The sequence below is a fragment of the Scardinius erythrophthalmus genome (genome assembly GCF_964197995.2).
Source record: "Scardinius erythrophthalmus genome assembly, chromosome: 8".
NCBI classification, from domain to species: Eukaryota; Metazoa; Chordata; class Actinopteri; order Cypriniformes; family Leuciscidae; genus Scardinius; species Scardinius erythrophthalmus.
In genome coordinates this window covers 38,397,467-38,407,751 of record NC_138228.1, presented here as the reverse complement: position 1 = coordinate 38,407,751, position 10,285 = coordinate 38,397,467, and positions in this window count along the sequence as shown.

Genomic DNA, 10,285 nt, shown 5'->3' with positions numbered 1-10,285 from the left:
CCTCATTTCCATTTAAAAGCGAAGCCTTTTGTCATTTTGTTCATACTGTAAACTTCCTCAAACGTGATGCCAGCACAGCAAGCGTCGACCGTAGGCTTGCGATGCGATAACTAAGTTCGTAAAGGCGTTATCTACCTCAAGGTAACAGCAGAAGGTTCCGTCTCCCAACTGTAGTGCTTTAAAGAAACACTTGCCCTCTCAACAATGTAGTGCACAGCAATTTCTATTTTTCATTTTGCATTTGCCATAGTGAAGTGTTAAGATCATTTATTTATTTTTAGCAGATGTGAGATATTTATTTTAAGAACGTTGTAATTTTTCAATGTGAGGCATTGGACTTCCATTCTGGTCTGTTTTGGCGCTCGGTGTTCGTTTAGCCGTGGATGATCGCTCATCCGTTTGAGTTGTACAGAAATTCATGACGCTCTCCCAAGTTCCAGCGTTTGTTTTCATAAGGATTCACCATAATAATAATTTTTTTTTTTTTTTTTTACTTGTAGGTGCTTTGTACGAGTGGAATACTGCTTTACGGCATTTTACGCGCCTAAAAGTCTTAATTTTGTTTTCTTTATATATATATATGTATGTATATATATATATATAGATATATATATATATATATATATATATATATATATATATATATATATATATATATATATATATATATATATATATATATATATATATATATATATATATATATATATATATATATACGTACATAGCTAGAAATTGTGCATGGAAGAAAACCAATGGAAGGTACATTTAAAATGAAGTTAATGGTGAAGTATATTGTAAGTCATTAATTTTATTTTAATTGTATGTTTTTATTAAAGTATTTTTTTTCCAAGCGAGCATGATTGAATTAGGTTCAGATATAGCATGTAGAACACTTAAAATATTTTTTTTTTCTTTTTTTTTTCTTTTTTTGTTAATTTTGCCTTTTAATTGCTGGTTTCGATTATGTTATCATTGGTTCCACTGTAAAATAACATCAATAAAATGGCCAGCAAGTGTATGACTGTCATCTTGTCTCGTTTTTTTTTTTGTAAAAAAAATATGTAAATATGCTTTTTCAGAGGGGGGTTTTCCCTCTGTTCGTTCACACTTGTGCAGCCAACTCGTCATTATTTACTATAGTCACTGATCTAGTACCAGCAACTATCACATGTGCTCTTTGATGATATAGGTGCATAAAGTATTATGCACAGGGTCATTGAGGAAAAATAAAAAATTCTTGGTCATAAATATTGTTCAAATACAAATTATTATGGACCTGGTGCCTCCGGTCCAGAGAAATCAAAGTACTATGGAAGCGGGTTAAGCCAATATGCTATGAGAGATGCTGTAAAACTAAACACATTAGTTTACACAAGTCTGTCCAAGCAATACCGATAACATCATACAAAGTTGTCTTGTACAATTTTGAGCTCTGATAAATTGTTGATGGTGGGCCAGGACCTTTTACAATGAACCAGTTCAAATGACCAAAAACATTTATTCAAATAATGAAAGACTTGATTAGTTTCCTGTAGCTAAATTGATTTCTTAGATTATAAGATTGTAAACTTAAATTTCCACATATTTCACAGACAATATCACAAGATGATATTTACTGCTCCATTAATGAAGAGCTCTGATGCAAAATATATGACACAATCATTTTTAGGTTTTCAGGAGTTGCTCCTATAATGTTTGTTGACTATTCATAGCATGGATGTTTTAAGAGTCTGCCATGATGCCAGGATGAGATCTTGTGACCCTGGGGCAGAGAAACTCCCTTCACTGATGGGGTTGCCTCTCTGAGAAGCCTGTAATTAGCCCACTACTATATACTAGTTTCATTTCTCACTCAGTTTGTGCTACAGACATGTATGCAAATATTGGGGATTGTTTTGAAAAGGTGTGATATTACTTTTCTAAGTAATTTTGAAGGGCAATTTTTGCATGGTGGAAAGATCCCATAGGTTTACTTTAAAGAGACCAGAATATCGTAGAGTCTTTGGCCAGTAAGGAATCACCTGGCAACTGACAACGGCTATCCAGAACACCTTAGCAAACAGCAACATGATTCATAAGTTCACCATCATACCTGAGAATGTGAAAGACTATTAAGCTTTCTAATATTAAATGAACCAAGCTCCAATAAAATCTGAGCTGCTTGTAAGATCTAAATGGGGATGGTTCCCATCAGACCACCAGCTGAAGAGAAGCCCAGCTGTGAGTTTCAGCTTTATGCCCTGTTCCTTAGGAACATCAGCCAAAACATGCGTGTGGTTACCATGTCCACACAGCCTGGAGGGAGTTATGTTCTTCTACACACACATTAATCAGTTGTTTTCATTAGGATGTTGACATGAATTCCAGTCCAGAGAGAGACGGTTTCATGCCCTCAGAACATACTACATTAAGCTTGGGGGTGTAGGGAAAATGGTTAACATTTACAAAGTAGATTTTTACATTTCCTTAAGATAGTGTGTTGCGATGGCATTTTAGTGGCACTTTAAAGTAAAAAAATAAAAAGTACACTTTTGAAAATAAATCTAGAGCCAACCCTGTTTCTGGAGGGTTACATTCGGCAGAGTTTAGGGTACGTTTACATGACAACGATGTACTAAAAACGGGAAAAAAATGTCTTTGTATTTTTCACGTAAAGACGACACCATTGTCAACATGCCAGTTGGCGGTTTCACTTTGTAAAGAAACACTACACGACTACAGACTGAACATGTAATATGCATGCGCATGACGTCACTGTTTTCACAAATTCACGTTTTTGTAGTTTACACGGAGACGATAACATATCGTTTTCAAAAATGTGCACTTTGAAAGTGCGATTTCAGGCCCCCAAATGCGTTGTCGTTGTATACGTTTTTAGTTGATATTTGTCGTGTAAACTGCCCCTTAGCTACAAACCAAATCAAATACTCCTGAACCAGCTAATCAAGTTGTTCAGGATAACTTGAAAATAACACATAGGTGTGTTGGAGAACGGTTGGTTGGAACTGTAGCCTCAGGAGTAGGGTTATGCCTGGTATAAAGAATAAAGTTGTTACTTTACGAAATTAAAGTAGTAATATTAGGAGAATAAAGTCAAAATTGCAACAAATTCGTACCATTATGAGATTAAAATAGAAATATAATAAGAATACATTTTTAAAAGTCACCTCAAAGGGCACATTCTTCTAAAATGCTGAACATGGCATTGTGCAGTGAAGACTAAATTCACCTAATTGATAATAAACACTATCAACAGTCAAGCAGATGAGCCCAGAATATAAATGCAACTTGCAACATTTTGTATTGTCTTTCCTCTTGGATTATGGACATAAAGTGTACATATAGTGTTTACAACTGTATTCATTTGGTAATTTGACTTTAATCTCAAAGCTTTTACTTTGTTCTTGTGAAAGGCATATTCATTTTAATATGGCACCAATGTTGAAGTCGAGACCAGCTAATTTGAGTCCAATTAAGTCAAGACCATGACCAAAGAAGGGTTGAGTCTGAGTCAAGCCCAAGTCTACATGCTCCTGCGGTCTTGACTTAATTAAATATGGTCTTGGATTGAGGGGCCCTTTACACTTCATCGTTTTCAACTAAAAATAGAAATTGTTTATGCATTATGCAACATATTGTTGTATACACAACAATAGCGTTTAGGGGGCCTGAAAGCAAAAGCTTTTGAAAACGTGTTTCAAAGTGCAAGTTTTTGAAAACGATACGTTATCGTCTCTGTGTAAATAACAAAAATGTGAATTTGTGTTTCAGTGACGTCATGCGCATGCGTATTACATGTTCAGTCTATAGGCGCGTAGTTTTTTCTTTACAAAGTGGCATCACCAACTACTGGCCTGGCAGCATGATAAAGCTTTTTAATCATTTTCGCAGATCTGTGTGAACGGGGATCGTTTTGACAATGTTGTCATCTGTTCGCGAAAAACACAAAGGAAAAACCTTTCAGTTTTTCAGTATATTGTTGTCACGTAAAGTACCCTCAGTCTTGAGTCTGGGTCCAAGACCATGGTGTTTCTCTTATCATGAACTCAGAAGCATAGACTTGAAAGAGCTGGTCTCGACTACAACACTGCATGGCACTAAAAGTGGTACTTGACTGGAAAAAAATTGCCTACATGATTTTGAGGGTGTTGATATATAGTTGTTAATGGGTTCTGAGTGGTTTTTAGCATGTAGCTAACATTTTCTGGATGGTTGCTAGGTGACACCTTTCTCGGAAAAAAACGTCCTCAGAAAAGAAATATCACAACCTTCCTCAACAAGCTGAGCCATATGATATCATCCATGTGCGTATAACACAAATTGTGCTGGATGAGTTATATGCCAAAGTTTAATATTTATAGTTTAGGGTTTCTTCAGATCTTTAATCCCAGTGTAAGGACTAATAATATTTCCTTTTTTAAGTGGCTAGCTGAATTTCACACACCACATTCTTCAAGACTCCATTCCATTTGCATTTCCCCTGCTTTTGCCATACAGGCATCAACAACAACAGGTTGTAAATAGAGACAGAAGCGCCACTTGCTTCTGTTTCCCAAAACTGAATAAGATCTTTTACAACAAACCAGGAGATCTGCTCCCCTTGTCTGCGACCTCTGTTAAACTGAGCCCATGTAAGAGTATGCTTTGCTTTTCAGTATGCCTGTCTGATCCAAACCAGGTTTATGTCATTCACACACAAGAGTGCAGTCAAACTGTCAGATGGCGTTAGGATAAAAATAATGGCTGTCAAGCCAAGGGAACAAAAGGATAAGCTGCTTTTGAAGGTAGTCAGCTGATAGCAGATTAACGGAGCACTTGCTCAACTCAAGGTCACAGACGTTCATTTTCACGGCATCACAATTACAGCAGTGTGTGCGGGAGGAAGCCATTACACATCCCAAAATACTCACAGAACCCAGCAAACACAGGCACTTTTAACTGCTAGCATGGCCCTAAAGTAGCATCTCGATGGTGTCATTGTGACCCTTTGCTTTACCTGCATGCTTTTTGAAAGGATGTGGACACTTGTTGGACTGTCTACTAAGGAGATGTTCTGATTAATGCTGCTATTAAACAAAGTGCTCCTGGTTTATATTTCCAGCCTTACATTTTTGGTAAAATGTGTTGCTTTTTAGTCTGATTTGATTAACTAATTACAAAAATCTGCAAATAACAACACACGAGGGGCCATACAAAATGACAACCTATATATAGGCCTATATGTCAGTTCTCTCTTCTTTTTTTTTATTTATTTTTTGGGTTGAGCAACATTCCAAGTGCTAATATAACAGTCCAATACTACTGGGACTTTTCACTGTTATCTCTTCACTTGTCCATGTTTGCACATTCCAGACAGTGAATGTATGTGCCAGGGGTGTCCCATCCTGCTCCTGGAGGGCCAGTGTTCTGCAGAATTTAACTTCAACCTGCCCCAACACACATGCCTGGAAATTTTTACTAATCCTGAAGATCTTGATTAGATTACGTGTGTTTAATCAGGCTTGAAGCTAAACTCTGCAGGATGGTGATCTTCCTTGAGCTGAACTGGGAACACCTGGTCTGTGCATTAGTGGTGGGGATTTTTCAGTGATCATTCACTGAAGTTTTTTTTTTCAGTTTTCAGTTTCTGCAGATTACATCATTACACCACTGGGGGCGACTTTATAAATGAGTCACTGGTTGTCCTTGAAAGCTGAAAAATGTTTCTTAAAACAAGGCTCAAATCCAATGATCGTGCCATTTATTGTCTATAGTGAGATTGCTTCATCTGATATAGATGTATTCTTCATTGCCCTTCATTGAAGTCGATTCTGTGGCGGTTGAGCTAAAATGGCATCTAAAAGTTGCGGTTGGTGATCAGTTTGTGTATAAATGTATGTTCCACATCAACTTTTTCAACTTTTATTTAATTTCTAGCGAGAAATTATGTTCATAGTAATTAAATATCTGTTTAGTTATCACCAAATTTCTCTCTATTCTTTTTTTTTTTGTGCCAGATGTGGGCTGGATCTGGGCAGACAGTATGTTGCTGCGGAGGCAGCAAGTCAGATACGCTTTTGACTTTTAAGCTTTTAAGCCACTGAATAATGCAGATTCTGGATTCTTATTCAAGTCTGATTCATTCAGGAACTAAAAACTCAACAGCTTTTCTTTATGAGTCAATCATCGAATCATTTATATTCTGTAATGACACACCACTGCTGTGTGGAGACACAATGTTTCATTCTGCTTCAACTTAGTTTGAAACAATTGTTGTTAGTGGAGCAAAAATAAGCTCATCAGTGATGGGAGAAACAAAGCTTTTTGTAACTTTGAATCAGTTGTACTAATTGCTTGGCAAAACTGTTTGAGACACCTGCTGGACAAGATTCTGTAAGCAAGGATAACATGTGCAATGACACCTTTCCCAAACTAATTACAAATGTTTTCATGAAACTATAATCGTTTAAATGTAATCTGCAAATAATTTGATATCATGAAATGTGAAGTGTCTGTGTAATTTGTGTTTATTTATGGATGTGTGCTTGGCAAACTTAGGCAGGGCCTGGCAAACTATTCAAATTAGAAACAATTAAATATCATTCTCATATTATACATGTATATCTATTAAAATGTATTAAAGGAATAGTTCACTTAAAAATGAAAATCATTTACTCACCCTCAAGTTGTTTCAAAACTGTATGAATTTCTTCTGTTGAACACATATGTAGATATTTTGAAGAATGTTGGTAACCAGACAGCTGCTGGACACCATTGACTTCCATAGTAGGAAAAAATATGTTTAAAATATGTTAAAATAAACAATATCCCTGCTTTCCCCTACAGGCTTTACATAATATTCTCTCTGTCCTCTGTGTGTGCATAACCTGAAGTGAAGTGTTATTGTTCAGTGTTAACATATTAAAACTGAAGCACCATGTTGAGTGGCCCTATTGATGCAATAAGATCTTTTGTTTGCTCATGTTGAAGCACTCAGCAATGACATGAAACAGACAAACACTGAATGTCATGGAAATGGTATCAAATGAAGAAGATCAGATGCAGGCCAAGGCCCTGATCACAGACGATCATTGTTATAAAATAGTACTTCACACCACAGTGAAGACTATTAATGTTATATGCATTAGAACACAGTCCATTTACTATTGAACCTCATGACTCTTACATTCTGTTAACAAAACATTTTAAAGTAAAATTAACTGGCCCTGTTGTTCTAAAGTAGACACATTTTCCAGAAGGCTCTATAACTCTTGGATCGGACTCAAGAGATCTGCAGTTTCCATTCAGTCGAGGAACATAATGAGGAAAGACTTTATATGGTTGGGTATGAAACAGTCTCAGGAGGCTGACATGACTTGTTAAACAGGTAGTTCAGCATTTGAGGCACCTGTTAACTGTGGACTCACTAAATAGATGACTCACAGATCACTCCCAGAAATCAAAGAATGCCCAGACCCACCAAAGCCCTATCCATAAGACTCTCCCTCCCACACTTTACATTTGTCTTACTCTCTTACACAATGAGCAACACTATATGTGAATCATTACAATAACTACCACAATGTACGAATAAAAATTATTCAGATGGTAAATGAGAATGTTAATAACATCCACCCTAACTATCATTCCTGAGAGAAGTAGCAATGTCTAATTTGTGAACGAATGTTTCTGTTGAGTCAGATATTTTTAGTTGGTCTAGAACCCAAAACCAGTGTAAATGATTTGTTCTGATCCAGTTGTGGAAACATATGAGGGGTTCCCTGTCAAGGGTCATCAATAACGTCAATAACGGTTGTCAATAACGCTTTGGGAACGCTCCGCATGATTGTGTCTGAAGCACATGTGTCAACTAGTCCATTGGCGAGAGTGAACGTCACCGGGTGGGTGACATCACGACCAAGAAAGAATAAAAGCACATCTGGAACACAATGGTACAGATGTGGCCAAGGCTGCATCTGTACGCATTTGCCCTGATTACTCTGTAACCAGGAGTTCTGGAGAAGATCCGCCAGGACGGAATAAGTATACTGCTAGTAGCACTGTACTGGCCGAGACGGGTTTGGTTCTCGGACCTAGTATCCCTCCTCGACGGCTCTCCCCTGGAGATTCCAGTCAGGAGGGACCTTCTATCTCAGGCAGGAGGAGTGATCCTCCATCACCAACCAGAAATATGGAACCTGTGGGTTTGGCGTCTGAGGAGGCCCAATTAATAGAATCTGGTATCTCAGCTGAGGTTGTAGAGACCATACTTAACTCCAGAGCTCTGTCCATTAAGAAACTATACGCTCTGAAGTGGAAAGTTTTTACTTCTTGGTGTACTATGCAACATTGGGATCCAGTTAATTACTTCAGTTCCTTCAAGATCATTTTTTTCTGCAGGGTTATCTTCCTCCACACTAAAGGTGTATGTAGCAGCAATAGCGTCTTACCATGTCCCCTTGGGGGAGGGTTATCTGTTGGGAGAGACCCTTTGACAACACATTTCCTTGAGGCCTGCAGTTCAAATCAGAGTTCCAGCTTGGGACTTGGCGCTGGTCTTAGAGGGTTTATCTATGGCTCTCCTCAAGCCTTTTGACTTGGTCTCAGAGAAGTTTCTGGCCCTAAAACTGTGTTCCTTCTGGCCATTTCTTCCCTGTTGGCATCCCCCCGTGCCTTGAATTTGCACCAGGGATGGTCAAAGCTTTCCTTTATGGATAGTTGAAGCTATCTCTCTTGCCTATGAAGCTTCTGGCCAGCCATTACCTTTGGCCAATAGAGCTCATTCCACTAGGAGTATGACGGCCTCCAAGGCCTTAATATCTGGGGTCTCCCTTCAAGAAGTTTGCTATGCGGCGGGCTGGTTCTTGTCGCTCACGTTCGTCAGGTTTTATGACTTAGACTTGGGTGCCCCGGAATACAAGTACTTATGTCATAGCTGCTCTCAGTATTCCTACAACAGGTAGTTGTATTGTTCCCAAAGCGTCATTGAAGCAGCGCAAGTTAGAGGTCTGCAAGCCCGTGGGGTCCCGACAAAGCCCGACATGCTGAGTCCATTCGGACCGGGCTCGGGCCTTCTTTTTTTTTTTTACAGATCGGGCTCGGGTCGGATTCGGGCTCATTTAGCTTCTCTCCTTTCATCGTGCCCATAATATACGCGCAGAGCGCAGGCTACTGTATGAAATATTATTATACTGATAATATTATAAATATGCAACGCAATATGTGATTACGCAAGTAACGCGGCGTGTGCAATGCATTAGGTGACAGTTGACCATGCAGAGCATCAGGGAGAAGTTGGAGCGTGGGGAGTTACTAAAAGTTCCCAATGCTTTGAGAAAAGCTGCATTTTGAAAGAGTTTTGATTTGATTACCACAACAAACAATGAGCCTGAAGCCTTCAACAGTGGATGCTATTCTTTTTCTTCACAACACTCGCGGATAAACAGTGAATGATGACCAACGTACATGTAGCCTACTCAGTTTAATGGATTTTTTTTTATTTATTATTTTTTATTATTATTTAACGTTAGCCAGTTGGCGAAGAGTTCTTTGAAACATTGTTCTTCAGTAAAGTTACTTAACATAAAAAAAAGTAGGCCGTAAATCTTTATTTCAATCTTTATTTCACATTTGGCTATATAATATTCTCTACTGCATGCTTATGCTTCTCTGTAATGGACAGTCTCTATTAATATTTGTGGGCATGATTGTCGTTGGTGGTAGTTATGTTTGAGGCCTATAATAAAAGTTTATCTCTTAGTAGCGCGTGTGTGCGTGTAGCAGAGACAGCGCGCATCAGAGAGCGCGCGTCAGAGAGAGCTTAAAGTGATATTGATGTTGGTCTCGGGTTGGGTCAGGTTCGGGCTGAAAAATTACAGACGTTGTCGGGCCAGAGCCGGGTTAGGGCTTGAACACCACGGGCCAGGGCCGGGTTAGGGCTGGATTTTTTGGCCTGTGCAGGGCTCTAGCGCAAGTTCCCTCAAAAGGGCGTCACTTTGCCATACTTTCTGCATCCCTGTGATCGGCTAAAGCTAACGCCGGTTATTCCGGATGTGCTTTTATCCTTTCCTGGTCGTGACGTCACCTGCCCGCGACGTTCACTCTCGCCATTGGACTAGCTGACACATGTGTTTCAGACGCAATCACGTGGGGCATTCCCAAAGCGTCACTGATGCAGCATCTCGTTCACTTCTTAGGAAACTAGGGTTACAGTCGTAACCTGAGATGTTTTTCCTTCTATAATTCTTTTGCATCTCTTTTGAAAGACTGAAAGCTTTAGAGCCCATTCAGTGTAACTGCATGG